Raw genomic sequence first — 25222 nt, 5'->3', positions numbered from 1 at the left:
CAATCAATGAAGGTCAACAGTTGGTGAATAAATAGCCCCTCTTCTTCACCTTAGTGGGTCCCTTTCAAGGTGTGCTCTATGATACGTCTCAAAGTTTCAGTGGGATTGAGCCCCAGTTGCCCAGAGGAGTTACCTGCCCATAAATGTATCCTTCATTAGCAATCTTTTTTTTCCTCTGTGTCCCACCTCCACCCCCTCACAGCTTCTTGCATCTTTTCCCAAGTAAATTGCTAGGACACATATCCTTTCTCAGGGTCTGATTTTAGAGTTACTCACATTGGGTCACAACCACTTAGTCAGCACTTACCATGAACTGGACACTGGGTCAAGCTCTTTAGATTCATTAGATAGTTTAAGTCTCTTAGCAACCCAATGAGATAAGTGCTAATTCATAAAATTAGGGTAATACTACTTATTCATAGCATTGTTGTGAAGTTTAAGTGGAATCATACATGTAAAGTGCTCAGAAGTTGGCAAGAATGGAAGAGAAGACAAACTTGAAGAGTTTAGCACAGTCTTTTGCAAAGTAAGCAATTGGTCATTTGCCCAAGATCACACAGATACTAAGTGATAGATTTTTACCAAATTCTGCCAGATTCCAAAGTCCTATACTGTCTTGTCAGTTGTAACCTTCTATTCAATTATTTTCCACAGTAGACTGTAGGCTCCATGGGAACAGGAACCATGTTTATTATATTTAGTTTTATTCCCACAGCCTGGCATTCAGCAGATAGCAAAATATTTGTGTTGAAAAGAATCTATTTCTCCTTCCCCCTCAAATCTGTTTTATATTTAGTTTATATTCATTATTCACAAGAACTTTTGAGTCGTTACTTAGAATAATTATAAAAACTATATATAAAAACAGCATGTCATCTTCAAAAAGTTGAATTTTTCTCTTATTTTTTTTCTCTTCAGGAAGATAGTATATTTCCATTTAGGGAAGGCAGCATATTTAGTGGCAAGGTCATGCTGGTTTTGAAGTCTGAAAGACCTGGTATAAATCTTGTATTTTCAACTCTATGATCTTGGAAAAAATACTTAGTCTCTCTGATTTGTAGTTTTTTCATCTATAAAAGAGGAATGATTGTACCTCCCATACTAGTATTTTACTTTTGCTTAACAAATTACCTAAAAACTTAGTAGCTAAAGACAACAAACATTTACCATGGCACATAGTTTCTGAGGATCAGTAGTCCATAAATAGGTTAGCTGGGTTGTTTTAGCTCAAGATATCTCATGAGGTTGCATCCAAGTTTTCTGCTAGGACTGTCATCATCCGAAGGCTTGACTGGGGCTGAAGATTCACTTCCAAGCTCACCCATATACTTGCTGGCAGGACACTCAGCTCCTCTCCATGACAGCCTCTCACAGTATGGCAGTTAGTTTTCCCCAGAGAAAAAGTTCTCAGAGGGTGGGAGAGGTAGCCCCCAACACAGAAGCCACTGGGTCTTTTGTAACCTAATCTTGGAAGTGTTGTACCATCACTTCTTCCATATTGTATTGGTTGCAGACACCAATCCTCACGCAGGGTGGAAGGGGAAACCACACAAGGAAGCGAATACCAGTAGGTGAGATCACTGGTGCCATCTTGGAGTTTATGCACAACATCTCCCATATGGAGTTGTTGTTGGGGTTCACTTGGGGTGGCTGGCAAAATATTAGGGAAATATTAGGGAAAGTTATAGATTATAGTCTCAAACCTTTTGGAAGGTTGAAAAGTTTTATTGGGACAGGCTGAAGGCAGCTGGTTCATTACATTAGTATAGAAAGAGATGATAAGAGGCTTTCCCAGTTAAGTCTGTTTACCTCACATCCCTGTGTCTCTACTCTAACTGTTTACCCATGTAAACTTTTTGCTGGATGGCAGGAAGGTCAAAGGGGAATTACCTGTTAATGGTGTTCACTCTGGGCCCCAGAATCTAAAGTTTTTATCATTTGTAAAACCACTCTTTTAACCATGTTAATTATCCACAAGCGTGTTGACTTAGAACCTCTGTTATTAAATCCATACTGAATAAATGAGGATGGACAGGGGGTTGGTTGGTTGGCTGCAATTGTCCTGTTAAAGCAGCTGACAACCATCCCTAGCCCACTTGAATCACTGATGTGGGTGTGAGGGTGCATTTATTCACCCGTCGTTGAGTCAGGGTCTGCAGGACAGACCTCTGCAGGTGGTGATTGACGTCTCAGGTGGTGACCCCGACGTGATCAAGGTCACAGGTGGTACCCTGTGTGAGGAGACCAACGCCACAGCCAGTGACCTGGTATGAGGAACCCGGTATGAGGAGACACTCACCACAGCTGGCGCCCTAACAGGGATGGTTGCAGAGACCAATCCTAGCATGGAGTGAAGGGGAAACCACACAAGGAAACCACACTAGGTTTTTATGTGCCTAGAATATAGCTGTCTCTCAAAAGAAAAATTCTGTTTTATAGACTCAAGGGAAGGCACATGAGTTTTAGAACCTGAAGAACACTCTTAAAAATCCAGAGTGTAGTAGTCATCCCAGCACAATTACTGTCAAACAAATCTAGTTATTACATTTCACATCCTGCTGAGGACTTAGCCAGGAATACTGATGACAGCCAAAACTGCAGAGCTTCTCATAGTCTCCAGTATTTTATTTACATTGATTATTAGTTTTAGTTTTATGCCATCATATATTTCATTTAGTTCAGCAACTCTAAAGTGTATCATTTATTATGGTCACACTTTCCAAGTAAGGACAATGAACTTTAGGAAAGTGATATGATTTGTCTAAGGACACACAGCTATCTAATATGAAGTGAAGATTCACCCCAGGACAATGACTCCAAAGTCTATTCTCTATTAATTATCTCATACAGCATTAGTGCGAAGTCAAACTCATTTTATAGAAAACAAAAAGAGAAGAGGAGGGAGTGTCATGAATATTGCCCTTTCCAGTAATTTCTACATAAGCTGACAGCAGTTTCCTCAGGGTTCTCTTTTCTGTAGTTGCCAGTTGTTAAATGGCCCAGGATTTCCCAGAGAACATCCAGGTATGTGTATAGAGCCCTGAAATGCTGATATTGCCTTAGGGGATTATTTGATTTTTATCATCCCACAGGCCACAGCTGATGCATTTTGCCTGAACTTCCTCCTCCTTAATACATATACCCAGGAAGGAGAAGATGAATAAATAAGACCTTTCAGCCTGCAGATTTCCAGTAATTAATAAAAGCAAATGCTTTCTGTCGAGGGCCAGCTGAGACTCAAGGTGGTGAATGAGGGCTGAATGTGTAAGCAGTATACGCTTCCAGCCAGCAAAGAATCCAGACAGAGCCTGCACCCTCCAGGCCTTGGAACTCTAAGAGCACAGAAGGACAGGGTACAGAACCATGGAGTATGACACTTATTCCAGGGACTTTGACCTGCTACATTCACAGGTCATGATAGCTTTGGTGCTGCCTCTGGGGAAGGGCCGCCATTCAACCTGCCAAGCAAAGAACCAAAGGAACAAAGGCATGAAGTTCTTGGAGCATGGCTGGGCCAAGTTACTGAGAGTACTGTTTGCATGGTTCTGGCCATTTTCCAAACGACCTCTCACTCAGCCTCACCACAGCCTTTACCCGCAGAGCCACCTGGGGTGGAAAGGGAGGGGTTTTTCTTATCCCCTATCCAACAGATGAGGAGACTGTGACTCAGAGAGGTGGATGGCTTGGCCAAAGTCTAACAACAGTAACCACAGAGTAATGATTTCTAAGCTACTAATTAACTTTCTAACCATCAACCCATCAGGAATTGGCCTCTAAGTTGAAAAGGCATTCCCGAGTCTCTGTATACCACACACCAAGGATTAGTATTCCAAGTAATCATTTTAGAAATTAAAAGTGCAATAGTTAAAATAAAGAAAATAAGATATTGGACACATCCATTAAAGACAAACATCAGAATAAATACAACAGAAGAATGATTCAGTGGGCTTGGGGATCAGATTCCTTCTAAAAGTTATCATGAAAGAGAGCGGAGAAACATTAAGGGCTATGGAAGATAGAAAGGGAACTGCCAATGTTTGAATAACAGAAATCCAAGAAATAGAGAAGTAGAGGCAACAATGAAGGGAGGAAAACACTTGGAAAAATATTAATGATAGATTTTCTAAAAGAAGAAACAAAGGAAAGAAGGAAAAGAGACTCTGGACTATAGTGCCAAATAGGATTTAAAACCCCAGACAAATGTGATTTAATGGAATTTGAAAACATCATAGAGGAAATTCTATGTGCTTCCAGAGGAAAAGAATGTATCACTTTGCAAAAGGACAAGACTCAGATATTAACCACTGATATAAGAAGATGATGGAACAATATTTTAGAAGTATTAAATGACTGTAACTGCCATTAAATACTTTCACTTAAATGTGAAGGGACCGTAAAGATATTTTCAGGCATTCAAAACCTCAGTAGTTTTACCACATGAAACTTCACTTTGGAAACACTCTATGCTTCATTTGATCCTCACAGGTCTGTGATGTGATGGCTGTTAATACTGTCCTTGAAGGCAAGATTAAAATGGTGGAATCACCTATCCATGGTCACACATTGGAACTCACAGCCGGGTCAGAGCTGTGCAAATCTTTGCCTTCTCCTACTCTAGGATGTTGTCTCCTTGATGAAGCAGAAAGGAAGTTCATATAACTGCTCTCACAGCCTTCCTACCTGCCCTTGACACTCAAGGGAATTCTAGAGTTGCCCTCTGCTTCCCCAAGTCCATCTTCTCAGGGCTCTTGTTTTTCTACCAGAGAGACAAAGTCAATCTATATAATCGAGGAAAGAGAGACAGGGGACAAAGAGAAAGAAACACACAGGCTGAGTTGTGTGGAAAAATGATAGGAAAAAAAAACAGGATGGGAAGCTGTTCTGGGATATAAGGAATATGTGAAGAATAAGGGAAAGTCATACAGAGCTATAGAAGACCAGGAATGGTGTCCCATTGACGTTCTCTAAGCAAATAGAGGTTTTGAGTAACTTTGTAGTTGCTTTTTTTTTTTTTTTTCTGAGATAGAGCCTCATTCTATACTGAGGCTGGAATGCAGTAGCACAGTCTCAGCTCACTGCAACCTCCTACTCCCAGGTTCAAGTGATTCTCCTGCCTCAGCCTTCCAAGTAGCTGAGACTACAGGTGAATGCCAACACACACCGCAAATATTTGTATTTTTAGTAGAGATGGGGTTTCACCATGTTGGCCAGGTTGGTCTCGAACTCCTGACCCAAGTGATCTGCTGCCTCAGCCTCCCAAAGTTCTGGGATTACAGGTGTGAGCCTGGGATTACAGTGCCTGGTCATAGTTGCTTTGAATTATTGGAGAGGCATTTCCTTGGAAGCAAAATTGATCTGGGCTTGGACCTTGTAGGTTCCTAGATTTGTAAGAAACATACATATAACTATGTGATAGCCTATCTGCTGTGGAGCAGACTTCCTTCACAAAAGAGATCCCTGAAATAATAAAAATAATGAAAAGATTATGATCCTGAGCATGTACTCCAGTGGTTGAAACCTTTGATTTCTGTCAGGTATGTTAGGGGAGCATGGAGGTAGCTTACCATTCGTATTTGTCCTTTTACGCTTTTTGTTTCTACTTAACTGTTTTCCATTCCTGATTGCCTTTCTCATTGTGACAATGCTTTATTTCCACAGGGCAGTTTATTGTTATGGACCAAGTAATGGTCAGGCCAATTTGAGTCCTAATCTCAAACCCCCACTAGTCCTGTCCGTTGATCTTAGATAAATTACTTTTTTTTTTTTTTGTAGAAATCATGTTTCCTTTTAATTGAATACTTAATTCACAACATTTTTTTTCCCTCTTGGCTGCTACGCTGGTAATAATTAGGTCCCCATCTCTCAAGAACAATGCACCTAACCAGACTGAGAGCCAGTGTGAACATGGGCCCCAAACTAAGGCTTTTGGAACAAGGAACAGCAAAAATCAGCCTCTCCCTTCACCTAGAAACAGGCTATGATTGGGAGGGTCCAAATCTTTATTATCTAAACACTGAAAACCAGGAGCTCAACACCAACATGGAAACCAGAATGCATCAGGGATGAAGTACAGCGCCCCCTCATATACACAAGGTCAAGATGGGCTTGGAGAAATATGTATTTGACCATCCAGCCTCTTCTAGCAGATAGGGCCCCAGCCCAGCATTTTTAAAGAAACATATTTTTGTTTCTATTATTTGCATTACTTCTCAAAGGGGTATACAATCTACTATAAGGGATATAAGGGAGGAGACTAAATCTGCTAACACACAAGGAACATTCCTGGATAACGATTTTTAGTTGCTGAGATTGTTTAAAAGTGGCACATTGTTTAAAACTGGCAAAAATTCAGGACTATTTGAGAAAGAATTCGAAAGTGGTGGCTATATTTGCTGGCAGGTTTAGGTAGGGCATGTGTACTTACAAATCCCTTTTTCTTCAGTGTATATGTCAAGAGGCCAAGTCCTCTGATCGTCAAAATAAGCAATTTTGTATATTACCATGCACGGGACAACAGAGGAAAAGAGACTTTCTTGGAGGGTGACTAAAAGGTCTTTTGCAAAAGGTTTATATCACTCTAAAGTGGAAGGACTGGAGCCCACGTCCCTGTAGCCTTCCTTAACTTGACGCTTCCTCTTCTTTGGTTGCAGTGACCTCATTGGGAGCTGTTTCTTCTACATGTTCTACTGGCTTCTCCTCTACCTCTTCCTCCCCTTCTTGGGGATAGAGATCTGGGTATTCCTGCCTGCCTTCCTGCATGGCTTAGAACTGGTCTACACAGTCTTATCCCTTGACCTCCTCTTGCTATGGTGGAAGCAGGAAAAGGCCACTTTGAACTGTTCCCTGGCAGGAGCCACTGGCCATTCCCATGAGGAACAACAGGCAGTTCCAGTTAATGTCTCCATTTAGCAGCATCAATCCATGCTCCTCCTAGGGAGGGTTTGTTGGGGTCATCAGCCAGCAGCTCTGCATTGCTTGGAGTTTTGTGGTCTTCTTTGGTCACAAATATGATTCGATCCTTCTGTTCCTACCGGCAGTAGGACATGGCTCTAGCCCAGTCCTTAGACCTCATAGAAGGAGCGGTGGCCGCTGCAGCTTCATGCAATGACCTCCCTCTCCTCAGACAGGGAGGATGCCTCTGAGGCCTGTGCAGATCGAGATAAATTGCTTAATCTTCCTGGACCTCATTTTTTTAAAAAATCTGTGGAATGGACTAAATCATAGCCATTCACCGGCAAAGTTATTGAAAGGATTGCGTGAAGTAATGAAGGTGAGGCCCCCTACCAACAGTGAGTGTCCACATGCCTTTCACCCTCATTCCCCTTTGGCTTGGCTCTCCTGTGAGGCACTGTCTGTTATCAGTTAATACAGAACCAATAAAGGACATGAGGACTCTTGACTATCAGTAAACTGATGCTCAAGGAACTCTTCCTTGCGTCTTGTTGACCCTTTGACAAATGAACCTTTTCCCTCTTGAAAATCAGCTGACATCTTTTAAAAGGCCCTGCCTCAATTCTGAAACTCTACTCTGTCTTAAAAGTAGCAGTGATAAGAGGCATCTTTCATCTATATCTGATCTTCAAGAGAATGTATCTAAAGTTTCTCCACTGAGTGTAATGTTTGCAATAGATTTTTGATGTAAAACCTTTATCCTTGTTTGCTGAAGTTCATGTTTCTTTGTTTTTGAGTTCTCTTATGATCAGAAGTAGACATTGAACTTATCACATGATTTTCTTCACACATGAGGTAATCACATGCATTTTTCCTTTATATATTGATACAGATAAGTTATATTTATAGATTATCTGATGTTAAAACATATGTTCATTCCCCCCCAAACCTTACTTAAATATAAGATATATTCTTAATTGGTTAGTGAATTTGTATCATTCAGATCAGGTAATCACTTGTTGATTTTTGGGCATTTGATCTGTTGTGTTTCTAAAGAGAGGTGTTTAAAAATTTTTAATTATAATTGCTGCTATATCTGTTTTTTCTCACAGTTTTATAAACTATATATATATGTATTTAGAGGCTATATTTTAGAGGCCTATGTGCTCATGATGTGCCTTCCTGCTCTATTGGTTTAGAATATTTTTCTTTAAGATATTGTTTCCCTACAGTTTTTAAGACTGTTATTCCAGATTTCACTTGGTTCATATTGGCCTGTTATTTCTTTTCTCATCCTTAGATTTTGAAATTTTCTTGTATCCTTTTGATTTGTATGTGTGTCTGTCAACCACACAATTTGTGTTGTTAAAAATCTCCTTTGGGAGGCCGAGGCGGGTGGATCACAAGGTCAAGAGATCGAGACCATCCTGGTCAACATGGTGAAACCCCATCTCTACTAATACAAAAAAAAAAAATTAGCTGGGCATGGTGGCGCGTGCCTGTAATCCCAGCTACTCAGGAGGCTGAGGCAGGAGAATTGCCTGAACCCAGGAGGCAGAGGTTGCGGTGAGCCGAGATCGCGCCATTGCACTCCAGCCTGGGTAACGAGCAAAACTCCATCTCAAAAAAAAAAAAAAAAAAAAAAAATCTCAACTGAGACCCTGCCCTTTTAATTGGTGAGCTTAACCATTTACATCTATTTTAATTACTCTAATATTATTACATTCTTGTGTACTTTCTATTATGAAAGCTTTTGATAGTAAAATACAATTAAACTCTTAACTACAAAGTTTGGTTTATTTGATGTAAAACATCTGTTGTTTCTTTTTTCTCTTTCCCTTTTCCAGATTACATTATTATTAATGTTTAAATATGCTAATAGTATTTTTAATGTATTAGTATTTATGTCTTTCATAAAAACATATACAGTTGTGTAGCATGTTCTCATGTTACTTTTATCTTTAATCCTACCTTCAGCCCCAACTCTGCTGTGACTTGTCTAAAATTATAATTCTATTTTATTTTGTTTTCTTTATTGCTTGTTTAAAAAAAAAAGACAACTTTATTTAGTAACTCTATCACTCCTTTCTGTACCTCTTCAAGTTCCCTACTGTATTTATTTATTTTTTTTTTCTGCTCATTTCTACCAGGAGTGTTTTCAAAGTGGGGTTTTGGATACTAAAACTTCTGAGGCTGCTTCATAGGTGATACACTTTTATTTGTGATTCCTACTCTACCTTTAAAAACGATTTAATGGAATAATATTCTGCCCCAGTCAGCTCTCACTGTTCACTTCCTTGTAGGTCAGAGTGCAACAGGCCCTTTGAAATCATAATCTCAATGCTTGTATTTGAATGTGTCCACTCCCAGAAATGAATCACAATGACAAATCTGGATTAGTGTCAAGTCTTCCCCCACTCTCATTTTGAGCTGTTTGGCTCTGAAGCCAGCAATGGCATGAAGGGGATGGCTGGATTCTTCATTCCTCCATCTGTCCTCCACCTGGGGAACTCTGGCCTTCAATCCCCTTGCTGCTTTCTGTTTTGATTTCCCCCAAGTTCTCAGGTAGAAGAGGAAGACAGAGGAGGGATAAAGATAGGTAAGTATTTTTGGAATGAATTTTATTCTAAGCTGGTTCTGAGCTCTCTGGATCAGGCAGATGCCTAAGGCTCACTCTTTTTTTACTGGGCATTTTTGTGGGTTCTTTGAAGGGTCCCTCCAAGGCCCTTCTATCTTTCAGTTCTTGGACAGGGGTGAATGTACCACTGTTCTAGCTGGTGTCTTTCAATTCTTTCCTCAGTCTTAGGATTGCAGAGATATCCACCTCCCCAACTATCACCACCACTTCCTTTCCTATCTCAAGATGACACTACTGAAGATGTTGAAAGATACAACCCCCCACAACCCGTACACACACACACACACACACACACACACACACACGCACACATACACACAGAGGTGTTTCTCCTGCACATGGCCCACACTGGGCCACAAGAAATACCCACAAATCCCTTGTTCCAACAACCTGAGCAAGCAGGCATCAGCAAACATTCTTTCCTGGCTCTGCCCCAAGGTCTTAGTCTCTCACTCCTTAGATTTCCAAGGCATGTGGGAAAATGTGGGACACCAATTTCTACATCAACCAACTGCAGGGAACACACCTCAAAGCTCCCCAGTGGTCCTCCTGAAGTCCCCTGCACTCGTCTGGAGTTGAAAAGAACTCAGCAATGGAACAGTTCCCTCCAAAGAACTCCCTTCACAAAATCTGCCCCTTCCTCATTTAGAAGTGCTGGAGGGCATTCAATAGACAAACAACAGCTTGAGTTTTTGGTGTCAACTCGCCTAGTTTTAAATACTTGTGTTATGATCTTGGCTGAGTTATGCATCTTCTCTATGCCTCAGTTTCATTATCTGTAAAATGTGGATAACATCAGGTCTTAGCTACAAAATTGCTATAAGGATTAAATAGGATAACACATTGGAGAACACTTACAAACACACTGAAAGTGCCAGCTGTTATTCTTACAACAAACTGCAAATCTCTGTATAAATAGTAGATTTATCTTTATAACATAATGACCCAATAGGTTTCTCATGATTTGGGGATCAGAATTTATAAATTTTCCTGAATCCATGAGTTTAAGTATGCAAAAGCTCAAACCAGCTTGAAGGAAAACCCTAGATCATTTTTATCATACTTTCATATAATCTGCTGACAAATTACAAATGGTTTGCAAAATTGCAAGTTGCAGTGATAACATTTCTATGGAAAATAAACAGAGCTGTTACTTCCTCACTGTCTGGTGTGATCATCCATTTATCTCCCTGTCTGCTGGGAACACTGATGACAGGGTCTTGAGATAATCCTTTCTTCCTTTTGAGACTGACAAATACAAATTTATCAAAATTCAGTTGAAATGTCATCTTTTCGGTTTGGTGAAAGCTGACTTAATCAACTCCTCCAAACACAATTGTTCTCTTCCCTTCTCTGCATTCTAATATGATTTTGTACAGTTCCCCGTTCTTATCTAACTCTAGCGTGTCTGGTTTCTGCCTATCTATGGCCCCTTGGATTGAATCTCTGTCCTTACTCTTAAATATGACCTTGGCTCTAGGTATTGTTCCTCACACACCCATTCCATCCACACTTGATGGCTAGTATGGCCATACATGCTGGCTCATCTCCCTTTTCCACCATGATAATTTGATTTTTGGCTCTCAGACCCTTCATTTATATCTGATACCCCAGGGTCTCCTAATCTGGAAGTTTAGAAATGAAAGATAACTGTAACTAGAAGCTAAGAGGGTACAGGAAAAGCAATTCCTATATCTGGGAGTGGTGAAGGTTGGGAAGAAGGGAAGGTAGGGGGTATAAAATCTGTGTCTTGAAGGCATTGTTTTCCAGGTGGAGATGTCCAAGTGTAAATTTATGTAAGCTGGACAAAACAGCCATGCCAAGGCAGAGAGACATGGAAAAGTTTGCTGTGACAGCCCCATGACGAGAGTTGATGTGTGGAAGTGTGGAATGGGAGCCCCAGGGAGAATGATAGAAGGTAACACTGGGCAGAGGGCATAAAAGTCAATGAATGCTCATAAGGAGTTGGTTTTGTTATTTAGGCTTTGTGGAGACATCCAGGATTGTTAAATGGAGAGAGGTGGTGAAAAGATAGAAGCTCTATTTCAAAAAGATCATTCTGACTACCATGAGGTTAGCTCAGAGGAAGTACACAATAGCATCAGCCTGGAAGAACCAATCCTTCCATCTGTCACAGCACAGCGGATGTCTATCATCCCGTTAACAGCCATTCATTATTTTATGGCTGAGGAGTGTCTCCAAGAAGTCAGATATAACAAGGAGAATTAGTTGCATGGTGTGTGTTTGTGGGGAGTAGGGGACTCAGAGGGTGCAGGGAAGAATGCACAGGAGGTTTAATCCTGATAAATATGGGAGAATGAAGTCTGTGGGCTTCACTCTAGAAGAAAAGATGTTTAGGAGGATATTGCTGAGAAGCAAAATTATATATACTCTAGGCAGAGCAGAGGGACAGGAGAGAAGGAAGCCAGAGAGAGACAGAAGACCTTACCCTGGACTTTGTGGCACAAGAAAGAGGAACTGTGCTTGGTTGGTCTGTTTGCTTGTTCTGCTTTTGGCATTTCCCTGGGCCCTGTTTCTGCTGCTTTGCAGAGAGGAAGGTAGTCACTGGCAGAGGTACCTCTCCTACTGACTTGAATCCTCTGTTCTTGGTTGAAGTCCATAGCTCAATTCTAGCCTCTTCTGCCCTGTGCTGGATAAGATGGCAAAGGGGTAAGAGCTTGCTTAGCAGCCTCAATGGAGAACTGATCACTGACTTTCTATATTTTTTTACTTGTTCTTGTGGCCCAGGGCCTTTAAGAGACTGGTATGGAGGTGGACTCTGGATATGGAGTTCAACTGACTAATACTCTGTTTTTTTCCAAGTTCAGAAATATGCACAATCATGTCCTTATATTAGGAATTGTAAATTCATTCTCTGCTCTCCAGAGCAAAGGAGTTACCAGAAAGCATTTCATCACTATGAAGTCCTAACTGTAGCACCAGGCCATTAGATTTCATAAATCAGTGTGCCTGAATAGTGGCTTAAGAGACTATTTTCAGGACAACTGATGAGATTATGAGAAAAGCTCCCAATGACTGATATCTAATGGCAGAATCTTAATTACCACAGAATTCATAGGAAGCACCTGATAGCTCTACAGATGACTTAATTAGAATCCACATTTTAAAATTTATTCTCGATGAGTCAGTGATAGCATCCTTTGGGAGCCAAGTCTTTATGTAAGTTCTCATACACACAAAAAAATATCAATGTTGAAGACAAAAAACTTCTGTTAAAACCACCACTTTCAATTTCTAGTCTTCAGAAGAATGGTCACCTTTTCTTGACTAAAACCTTGCAGGCTCAGGAGAAGCCAAAATTAAAATGTATTTTTTGTCATTCATCCATCACTATAGCTAGAGGTCATGGAAATCCCATGGCACAGTATATGAGGTCCCACATCATATGACACCAACCTATTCATTCACATATATATTTAGCAACAAATAGCTACTGGGACCCTGGAATAGCCAAGAGCTTTACTGGATGCTAAATCAGTAACAATGGTGAGTAAAAACAAATATAGTATCTTGCCTTCTTAAGCTTACAACTTTTTAAAAGCAGCTATACCTCATCAGTAAATTACCCAAATAAATGTAAAAGAGCAGATATTGGTGGAATGAGATAGACAACTCATGAGATTGACATATATTGATCAGAGAAACCTGGCTTTCTGGAAAAAAACTCATTGGGCTGAGGAGTAGGAAATAGTTTAGTGAGGGATGGTTAGGACAAGGGTTGGGTAGCAGGGAGTGAAGGTGGGGATTGCATTTGGGGCACAGGGAAGAAGGCACAAAGACCCTGGGGCAGGATTAAACTGGAAAACGGTCAGTGTGGTTGGAGAGCCATGGGGACTATGTGTTAATATATAAAAAAGACACTTATTATAACAACCATGGGTGCTGTGCAGGCAGATACATAATTCAGACAATAAACGTTAAAAGAGAAAAAAGAGCTGGAATAGTTTCAAAGAATATCACTTTGTGGGCTGGAATCTGGCTTAAAAGGAATTCATAAGGGGGTGGGGAATGGGAGGTGGGTGGCATCTAACGGAGGTTGGAAGCTTTAGACAGGGCCCTGCAGAGATGTGGGGTGTGAACTGAGAACTGAAAGGCTGGGAACTAGTCATGGAAATTGTGGGCAGACGAGAGTGAAATAAAATGGTACAGCTCAGGATGGCTGGAGTGAGGTACATGATGAGGGCATGTACACCAGAAGAGGCTGGGGAGGTAGGGGCAGGCCAGGTAATAAGAGGCCTTGAAGGTCAGCAAAGGACTTGCAACCTGCAGAGAGCCAAGGAATGAGAGAATGGTGGGCATTAAGAAGTGCTGAACCAATGGGGATATGGAGTGGATTAAACACAGTCAATCCCATTTATACCAATCACAGCAGACTGGCATAAGACCTATACCAATAAAACCTGTTGAATAAAACCTATCTGCACATCTCCAGCTTCTCCCCTTGAACTGGAAGGTGGTGTTTATAGGAATGAATGGACAAAGTATATTTTACCTGGAAAGGGGGAAGGAGTGGTGTGAATGTATATGCACGTATGTGTGCCTGGGTGTAGAGTACAGGGTGTAGAGCCTGAGACATGTTTTCAAGTATGTGACTGCCTCTGGATCTGGGATGAATATGCCCTTTGAAATCCCTTCAATGGCGACTAGAATGGAAACTAAACTCCCCCGAGAGTTCGAGTCCTTTATTCCTAGCTTTCTAGATGCCTTTCTTCCACTCACATGTTCTCACTTGTCACTCCAGTCAAAGTAGGTCACCTGGCATCTCACTTCTTCATATGACTTTCCGCACCTGGCTTGTTTTCTTCCAAACACCACCCATCTTGCTACCAAATCCTTCTAAGTACTGCCTGAAATTTTACTTCCAGGAAACTTCCAGATCTCCTACCAGAAGGCTCCCCTGTTCTTCTGAACTCATATGGTATTTGCACCCCTTTCTGTCTTACATATGGGAGAGAGTGTCTGAATCACAGGCCCTGATACAGAGTAAACAGAAATTCGGTATACACATTAAAATGAATGATTATGAATAAATCAACAGATATTAGCATTTGTGTTCATCTTTTATTTTTACTTGGAGTAAGATCCCAGGAGGTGTCTTACTCCTCTCTGTAGCCTTCACAGTGCAAGACAATAAAAAAGCACAGAGGCTTAGGTGCTGTGCTTCTTGCATGGTTTAAATGAATGAATCAATAATTCAGACTCAACTAAAAGCAAATTTGATGACATAATTCAATGGTTCTCAGTTGTGGATGGAATTGTTCCCCCGGAGGTGCGTGTTTGGGAATATGTGCAGTATTTCTGGCCGCCTTAGTTGCTGGTGGGGGTACTACTTGCATTTGGTGGCAGGGATCAAGAATGATAAAAACTCTGCAAATCCAGGCAGAGTCCAGCACAACAAAAAAGTTGTTTCACCTGCACCATTAAAGAACTGCCTACTCTACATGATATTGAGAGAATAGAAAATGTTTTGAACAAAATTGTAGACCCTTCTCCTCTGGGGAAATTAAAAGAAAACAAGAGAATGTTGTCCTGATGGCCTCTCTCAACCCTGCCCAGCCCTGACATACTAAACTCCTGGGGAATGTAATATCCAGGCCAAATCATGCAGACACAGGAGACCCACCCCTTTGGGTCCTGCAGGGGCAGCCTCAGCATTCCCTGCTTCCATCAGAAAGGGCTTAGGGCTGAACTGCGCTCCCTCTGGCCAGAAGAGAGAGCATGTAATAACTCGGAGAAAAATATGGACATTTGCATTGGCACTCAGATGCTATCACAAGGCCTGCAATCAGCCTGTCCTAGAGTTTTTTTCTTTTTCTTTTCTCTTAACTAAGTCAACAGGAGGACTCAGCTATAGGAAGCAAGCTATGAGCAGTGGAGAAGATTTGAGATGGTGGCAAGGATAAGGGTGACAGAATGTCTGCAAAGAGAAGTGACAGACTTGGCTGACTTTTGAAGCCCCTTCCCACATCACCTGGCTAAAACTGACCATTGCCTCCCTTACATTATATATAGAGTTTCATATAAATATATATAAAGACAAGTATTATATTAGGTTATAAATTATAATACATTACAAATATAAAAATATGTTATATAGTTGTAGTCTCAATCACAAGTAATTTTATGACAATGTATTTTGATATTATATATAATATCAATACATTATTAGTACATTAATTTAACGAATTAATACATTAATATATTAATGGATATAGTATATTCATACTATAGTAATATATTAATATCAATATATTATTGATGTGTATTATAATTTTTGTTACTATGTTTATGATGATGAATAATAATTTTGTGATCCCTGCTAATCCTGGAGCTCTCTGAGAATACTGTAAATATTTTATTTATTCTTGTATTGCCAGTACCTAGGAGAACACCTGACTTCCTCCCTTCATATACATTTCTGTTTTATTCCAAAGTACATATGATTTTACAATTATGTTTTTGCCACAATTTATAGCACAAAATCTTGACAACAGTGACTAACCCGTACTCCCTTCTGTGTCCCCTGTATCAGAGTTCCATATACTCAAGAAATGTTCAGGAAATTTTGGTTGAATCAAATTAAACTGAAGATGTGAGAATAAACTGAGCATTGAAATCTCTAGTCTGAATGGTCAGATGCACGATAGTACCACAGAAAAAAATATATATTTAAGAAAAAGAACTAAGTGAGCTAAAGAAATAAAGGGGCTCTAACATTAACAAAGCCTTTTAATTTCAGGAAATTAATTAAACACTTTGGAACGGAGTGAGTTTTTTGACAAAGGAAAGGCTTGGGCAGAGGGGGCAATTTTTGCAGAAGAGACTTACAGACTTAACCATTGATTCATAGAAAGTGGACTAGTTAGTTGTCCAGGGCCATTGATTAGAAACATCCCAGAAGCAAATGGAAAAAGAAATGTTCAGAATATAGATTAAGTCACAGTCTTAAGAATATCCTGTTGATAAGTGCACCAAACCACCATGGCAAAAGTTTTCCTATGTAACAAGCCTGCATATCCTGCACACGTACCCGAGAACTAAAACAAAATAAAATAAAATAAAATAAAGGATATCCTGCCATAATAGGCTAGTCCAGAATGATACATGGAAGAAGGCACTCTGTAGGAACACAGAGAGAAATAAAATATATTTCCTACCTTCAAATTATTCTTAAAGCTATCTCTTTCTCATAGTTTTATAGGCCAAGATATTTTATTTGAACTCTTTCATGTTAGACTTCTAAAATCTAAAGGATTTTAATGGGTTAATGTAAACATTTGCCATTGTTTTTCTCAACATAACATTTTTTAAAAAAGGCTTTTGATTTCTTGAATGAAATGTAAAGAAAATCCATTGTCTCGAAGAGAAGATTCATTAAATATTATCTCCTTTCCTCTGTTCTTTAAATAAGTACTTCAAGGCCTGGCAATTCCCAAGTACGTTCGAGAAAGTTGATTGCTCTCAGTCAGTGGATTAGAAATTAGGCTTTTAAAAATACATAGAGATTCTTGATTGTCTAGGATGTTTCTTCTCAATTAACAAGGAGCAAGAAGACCTGAGGAGAGAAGGCCAGTAAGGAATCTTTCTTCCCTCCTTTCACCAATGGCCCTGTTCTGCCTCTTTGAGACAATAGATAAAATTCCACATGGCTTATCCTTGGTTCTTATTCTGAGTGGAGAGAGCAGTCACTGGGCACATAAACCAGACAGTCCTCTCCTTACTCTACAGCCAGAACGAGAATAGCATTGCTTAACTGGTTAGCATCTCTGAGTTTCATTGTCTGTCTCTCTTAGGATTTGAATTAGTTTTAGCGGTAGCATCTCTTTCCTGTTTCGACAAACACTCTAAACATCATAACCATCTTCTGCAACCGTGATAATACTAACTCCTCATTGCCTTAATGATGACAATAGTACTCATGATCATGATTTGGGTATATATGTGCTTTCAATGGAATATATCAGCTTGCTATCTTCAGTAGATTTCTATGGCCCCCCTTAGAATTCTGTGTCTCAGTGAATGTGCTTACAATGATGCTTATGAAAAAGAGCTAACCAATCCCAGCCCCAAATAGTTACATTTCTGTCTGATCACTCACATTTTTTCTGTCTTATAGAAAAGTGCATTGTCAGATTTATCTTGTTTGCTCTTCCGGAAGCCCAATTTAGGAGAATGTGTATTTGAAAGACATCTGATCCAATGCTGAGTCATCTAAAATATATTGTCAGAGACATTTGAGATTTGGCTTTAGTTGCAAGCTCTTCATATCAGTCTGTCTTCTCACACAAAGAAAAGTTGAAAATGGGCCTGATCTTTTAGGCTGACAAATATAATGGCCTGAAAAATAGCACTTACTCTATTCCAAATATTGTACCAAGACTATTGTAAACATCATCATGTTTCCCCCACAACAATGTCCATTTTATAGATGACGATGTTGAGGCTCTAAGAGAGGAACTGCCCAAGGCACCCAGCTGCTAATTATGGAGCCAGGATTTGAAGTCTAGAGTCCATTCTCTTCATTTAACAGAATGAGTTCTAGCTGATTGCCTTCACCTGCACTTGGTACATCCCTCTAGCAGTCAGTCTCACAATGGACTTTCATTGTTTACTTAAGCTTTGCCTCCTCTATCAGGTTTACTAATTTCTTGACCATCAGTAGGGACTCAGTAAATATTTGTGCAACAATGGAATGAATGCATGAAGGAAAGAATGAATATATGAATGCAAGGCAAAACACATAAAATAATGGATATTTTCTTTCCTAGATTCTTCTGTGACTCTTTCCTGGCCTTTTTCTGATTTGCCTCTCCTTAGATGTAACGGAGACTACGTGTCATCATTCAGACACTTCAGTAAACTTTTACAGAATGGAATTCTGCGCAGGTCCTTTTGATGCAAAACTGACTTAGGCCAAACCCTGCTCAGAAATGCTTATTATGTAGAGACACAGGCAGGAACATATTCATCCAACTACAGTTGATGTGTGCCAAACAGAGGTTTGTGTGAAATATCAATCTGAGCAGGATTGAGGATGTGAAGGTCTCACAAGGCAAGTAGCACTTGAGTTAGGCTCGGAAGGATGAGTGGATTTCATAAAATTAGTGCTTCACCACCAGAGGATTTCCTTCTTTCTCTAGGGGTTCGACAGGGAAGGGGTTAAGAGAGGCCATGACAATAAGAACTGTTTATGGTATACGAAGTTAAGCCAGGGTGGCATGGCTCAAGTACATATGGAGGCCCAGTATTCTGGGGTATGAATTAACTGCCCACAGCACCATGATTGTCTCTGAGAGCATCTTTTTATTTCTAGGAGAAACAGTCTACATTCTTTATTACAGCATTCTCAGCAACTTCTTCTACAGAGTATATAGCCCTTCCTCCTGTCAACTATTAATGGAAGTGATTTGTCTATATTTAACAGAAAGGGAGGAGACAAGGAACTGCATCTTATCACCCAATCTGCCCCTGCCTTTCAGAGCTATCCATTGCCATGTTATAACCATGGAACCCAGATACTCAGAGCAAAACAGACGCCTGGGTTGGCCACATAATCTTCCTCTTCCAGACTCCATTCATCATGGGTGGAAAATGGGCCAAATGAGATACTCATCTGGTTAAGACTCAATGGCATGACAAAAGAGAGGCAAGCAGAGACAGGGAGCCTGCAGGAAACCTGCAGGGAGCTCTAGGCACTTGGGGGTTTGTCTACATGCCTAGAGCCAACCAACAAGCTTGGGGATTCAGGCTTCAAGCCAAAGGGTACTCTTGACAAAAGATGAGATTAATGTCTTCCTGGACTCCTATCACATTCCAATTGGAAAACTGTATGGATGACTCTGGTCTTTGGTCTCTTGATGTTTCACGAGCTGCAAGATGGTCTTGATTTCTTCCTGCATAGTGACAGTCCATGCTGGAAGGGTGATCTTCATCATCTCTTGCCTTGAGTGTAGCACTATCCTCCTTAGCGTTTTTCCTGCTGCTGCTTTTACCTACCCCAAACCCATTCTTCACATTATAAAAGAATGTATCCATAATCTTCCTTTTAAAACCCATCACTCACTTCATATCACGTGCAGAAGCACTGTCCACAGAAATTTCTACAATGATGGAAATGCTCTTCATCTACTCCAATACGGCAGCCACCAGCCACAAGTGTATACTGAGCTTTGAAATACAGTTCTTGCAACAGAGAAAGTGAAACTTTAATTGAGATTACTTTCGATTACTTTACATTTAAAAAGTCACACGTCTAATGACTACCCTATTAGATATTGTAAATCTACAGGATTGTGTCCAAGCCTTTTAGCCTGGCACTGAAAGCCCTTTATTTTCTAGTCCCTATTTACATTACTTGTTTTATTTCCTATCACGTTTCCTATCTGGGTTTTCCCCAAATAAGCTAAACATTTTTCTTTTCTTAAACCTATATGCCTTTGTGTCAAGTGTTCTAGATTTCAAGATGGAGATTAAATGCTCATCTTCTGGGAAATCCTTCTCAACTTCTTTTTCTCCACAGAATGAATCACTGCTTCCCTTATACTCTCAAAGATCACTGAATCTGCTTCTGTTATAGCATCTGTCACATTGTATTGAAGCTATTTGTTTACCTGGGCCTCTCACCCACTAGCCTGGAAACTCCAAAGAACAGGGATTAACTCCTATTCATCCCTGTAAGACTATCACCCAAGGAAGTATACATCGATAAATGCATGGTGAACAGATGCAAACCTGCAGAATGAATTCATTATTTAATCAATCAATGTTTAGTTCAAAGAGCTCCCTGAACTGACAGAGCCATTAGTAAACTTTTTCAACATCAAAGATGCTGAGGACAGCCCACGATGTCAGGCATAGATTTGTATCCATGCAACGGTGCCTCTAGTCAACATGGAGGGTCAACATGGAACTTTCAAATTCACTTTACATCTGAAAACACTTGGACTTGGGTGGATGGTGCTCCAGCCTGAGAGGTTAAGCTGAAAGATGCTGGAAACTGCAGATGCCTAGGATGAGAAACCAGAATTCCGAGGCCTCTGGATGCTCAGAATTTTTTAATAGTTACTTATAATTGCTTTTAGGAACCTCATTATTCTTTACACAAGAGTAAGAGGAGGGAAAATATTAAATTTTCTTCTATAAAAGACACTATTGTTGATTGAGATTCTACCATGCCATGTTTTATCATTTAACCAAATGATATATTATATTATTTAACCAAATGATATATGTAATATATATTTTATATCCTTTGATCAAATGATATAAATTATATTCTTTGATCTTTTAAAAAATTCTATGGCATTGCTATCTATAGTTTGCAGATGACAAAACAGGAGCTCAGAATGGAAAAACGATTTTGCAAGGTCTTCCATATGGTAAATAGTAAAGATAGACCCAAGCCTAACTCTAAGACACAATTTCCCAGCTCCTTTTTTCATACAACTGGAGACATCATATGAAAACTTATTTATGTATGGAGACACCTATTGCCTGAAGAGGTTTTACATTCCCCCCCAAAACATCAAGAAAAATTAGAGTTGAAAATGCCTACAAGATAATCTCTCCTGCCTCCTATGTGTCACAGTTGGGAAAACTGAAGACCAGAGACAGACAAGCATTAACCCAATGTCACACAGCTCCAATGGCACAACGGGGAACAGATTTCTCTTTTTTTTAGACAATGTCTCATTCTGTTATCTAAGCTAGATGCAGTGATGCAATCACAGATCACTGCAGCCTTAACCTCATGGGCTCAAAAGATCCCCCTGCTTCAGCCTCTTAAATAATTGGGACCACAGGCATACGCCACCATGCTTGGCTATTTTTTTTTAAATTTTTTGTTTTGTTTTTTTGTAGAGATGGGGTCTCACTATGTTGCTTAGGCTGGTCTTAACTCTTGGGCTCAAGCAATCCTCCTGCCTTGGCCTCCCAAAGTACTGGATTATAGGCATAAGCCACCATACCCAAACAGGACCAGGTTTCTTTTTTTAAAATTATTATCCTTTAAGATCTGGGGTACATGTGCAGATTGTGCAGGATTGTTACATAGGTATACACATGCCATGGTGGTTTGCTGCCTCCATCTCCCCCATCTTCTATATCAGGTATTTCTCTTAATGTTATCCCTCCCCAATCCCCCCACCCCCTGCTATCCCTCCCATAGCTCTCCCACCCCCCAACAGGCCCCGGTGTGTGATGTTCCTCTCCTTGTGTCCATGTGTTCTCATTGTTCAATACCCATTTATGAGTAAGAACATGTGGTGTTTGGTTTTCTGTTCTCAGTTTGCTGAGAATGATAGTTTTCAGCTTCATCCACGTTCCTGCAAAGGACTTGAACTTTTTATGGCTGCATAGTATTCCATGGTGTATATGTGCCACATTTTCTTTATCCAGTCTATCATTGATGGGCATTTGGGTTGGTTCCAAGTCTTTTCCATTGTAAACAGTGCTGCAATGAACATATGTGTGCATGTGCCTTTATAATATAATGATTTACAATCCTTTGGGTATATACCCAGTAATGGGATTGCTGGGTCAAGTGGTATTTCTATTTCTAGATCCTTGAGGAATCACCACACTGTCTTCCACAATGTTTGAACTAATTTACACTCCCACCAACAGTGTAAAAGTGTTCGTATTTCTCCACATCCTCTCCAGCATCTGTTGTCTCCAGATTTTTTAATGATCACCATTCTAACTGTTGTGAGATGGTATCTCAGTGTGGTTTTGATTTGCATTTCTTTAATGACCAGTGACAATGAGCATCTTTTCATATGTTTGTTGGCTGCATAAATGTCTTTTTTTGAAAAGTGTCTTATTCATATCCTTCACCCACTTTTTGATGGGTTTGTTTGTTTGTTTCTTGTAAATTTGTTTAAGTTCTTTGTAGATTCTGGATATTAGCCCTTTGTCAGATGGGTAGATTGCAAAAATTTTTTCCCATTTTGTTGGTTCCCAGTTCACTCTAATGATAGTTTCTTTTGCTGTATAGAAGCTCTTAAATTTAATTAGATAAAAACCCTAGAAGAAAACCTAGGCAATACCATTAAGGACATAGGCATAGGCAAGGACTTCATGACTAAAACACCAAAAGCAATGGCAACAAACAGGATCAGGTTTCTAATCTCAGGCCAGAATCTTTCCAGACTATTGCCAGGTTCATTAAAATGAGACTTCTGACCATCTCCTTGCTGCACTTGACTGTAGGAGCAAGGTTTTGGAGACACCAGCAAGCACATGGCCTGCGGACCTCAGGTGCACTGTGATACAGACCCTCCAGAAAGCAATTTGGCCATCTACATCAAGGGTCTTAAAGCAGTTCAAAAGAATTTACTGAGTAACTGGTCTCACTTCCTGGAAGTCATCCTAAGAAAACGATCTGTGATATGTGCAAAGATTGTCGTTTCAGCCTATTTATAACAGCAAAACAAAACGAAACACAAAAAAGCAGCAAACTTAAATGACCTCAAATCAGGATAACAGTAGTTCCTAACATACAGGATTGTTAGAAGAAATAATTGATATGAAAGGCACTTAACCCAGTGCCCAGCCCATAGATAGCACTTAGTTAAATCAGACACCTCTGACCTTTCACATTGGTCACTTCTCCTAGAACTCATGGACAATACCATGTGACCAAGCCAGACTAGGTAAGATAAATTCCTTGTTTGAAGGTTTGCAAAAATGAGGACTCAGAATTGGTCAAATTTACTTAGGCTTTGGCTTATTATAGAGCCAGTTAGCAAGAAATTTTCCAGTAATAACACCAATGAGTGAACCTGCTGCTTAGAGGTTCCCTTTATTCTCCATAAAGGTATCTTCAAGTTACCCGTCTCCCCAGTCTGTGCAGAGCAAGAAATAGGCCAACTCACTAGAGCCCAGTTCAAGGCCTTGCTGTTTTCTCTGCCATTATTGAAGGAATAAGAACTCAAGTGTCCATCCTATTACTAAAAGAGGAAGTTCTTGCCCTGCCCCTGTTACTACCCCATTTTCTCCCCTGATCTGTTTTTTTCCCTCTGTCTTCAGCCCTATTTGAAGTTTGCTGGCGGTAAGGCCTGTCCATGGCCTAACTCATGAAACATTTGCAGAGACACTGGTTTTGAAGCGTTAAAACAGTTTCTCTTTTCTCACCAAGAACTTTATTGAATCTCATTGCGCTCCTTTTCCTATCCGCAAAACAGGATAATACTCTCTGGAGTTTGCATGAGGATCAAATAGTACAATGTGTTTACAGAGAGCCTTGCACCCAGCAGACTCTCTCAAAGGGAATCCCACCCTTCTTGATCTTTAACAACTTGTGCAAGAAAAAGGAAAAATAAAAAACCTATGGAGCTGCTGCACATGATGGGGAAGCAGAAAGTAGGCATGAGTGACAGCACAGATACCTCGAGCCCTGAGCATCCAGGTAAATGTGGTGGCAGAGTTGGACCAGCTGGATAATATTCGCCTAGCTTGTGAACCATTTTCACTTATACTTCCCGTAGTATTGACATGTCAGTCCTGCATGGTTCACCTTTTGCAACTGAGACTACGTAACTTACTGAGGTCATGGTGAGTGCAGGGCAAATCCAGGACTCACCCAAACCTCCCATCTATCACTAGCTGTGCTACTGCTTCCACACTGAGGGCTTCTGCCTTAGACATGTCTGGAAGAAGGGTGCATCAGGAATAAGACACATAAGAGATCAGCATAGTTGACCCTTGAACAATGCAGGTTTGAATTATGTGGGTTCACTTATACATGAATTTTCTTCTGCCTCTGCCACCACTGAGATAGCAAGATCAATCCTTTCTCTTCCTCCTCCTCAGCCTGCCCAATATGAAGATGATGAGGATGAAGAGGATGTATTTTCTCTTCCTTGCGACTTTCTTAATAACATTGTCTTTTCTCTAGCTTACTTTACTGTAAAAATACAGTATATGATACATATAACATACAAAATATGTGTTAATCAACTGTTTATTAATAAGGCTTCCAGTCAACAATAGATTATTAGTAGTTGAGTTTCTGGTGAGTTAAAAGGTATACTCTGATTTTAAACTGTGTGGGAGTCAGCATTGTTCAAAGGTCAACTGGAATAATAAAAATGCAAGGTTCTATGGAGGTGATTTAGTGTGTTCTCTGGCAATACCTACATAGAAATTGATCTGGCTAAACTCAGGAAAGAGCAAGCAAGTATGATATATATGCAAATGTACATATATATTTGTCTATCAATATTTGAATTTGTCTACAGATATGCACCCAGAATATGAAAATGCCTATTATGGTTGATCTTTCTTCAGTTTTCAACTGTGTGCTTTGGCAGCAGGTAGTCACTATAAAATATCCAGAACAAGCAAGAATTAAGACCAAATATGACTGTCAGAGTAGGGACTATCTGATCCATTCATTCATTCATTCACCCACTCATTACTCAGTGTCACTTTTCTGAGCATTTTTCTATACTATGCTCTATGCTGGAGCCTGCAGATAGAAATGAATAAGAAATAAAAGTCAGCAAATGATTTGTTCTTAAAGACCCTCCTGTTCTGATTTATTTATTAGAATGAGTGTCACTGCCTCTGTGTATGATTAGGTCCAATAAACCATAATCTATCATTTTTATTCCTAGAAATGGGCCAGATGACCCCTTCAGTATATTGGTATTCTCCAGTGAACAACCTCAA

At 40.0% G+C, this 25222-nt stretch overlaps 1 pseudogene; it reads right to left on the bottom strand.

The window, feature by feature from the left end:
* Positions 1–6618: 6618 nt before the first annotated feature.
* LOC105707972 (mitochondrial intermembrane space import and assembly protein 40-like) lies at positions 6619–7045 on the bottom strand (annotated as a pseudogene).
* Between the last annotated feature and the right edge of the window lie 18177 nt (positions 7046–25222).

The sequence above is a fragment of the Aotus nancymaae genome, unplaced genomic scaffold, assembly GCF_030222135.1.
Source record: "Aotus nancymaae isolate 86718 unplaced genomic scaffold, 86718_ANA_hifiasm-v0.15.2.pri h1tg000003l, whole genome shotgun sequence".
NCBI lineage: Eukaryota > Metazoa > Chordata > Mammalia > Primates > Aotidae > Aotus > Aotus nancymaae.
This window is presented reverse-complemented; position numbering and strand designations above follow the sequence as displayed.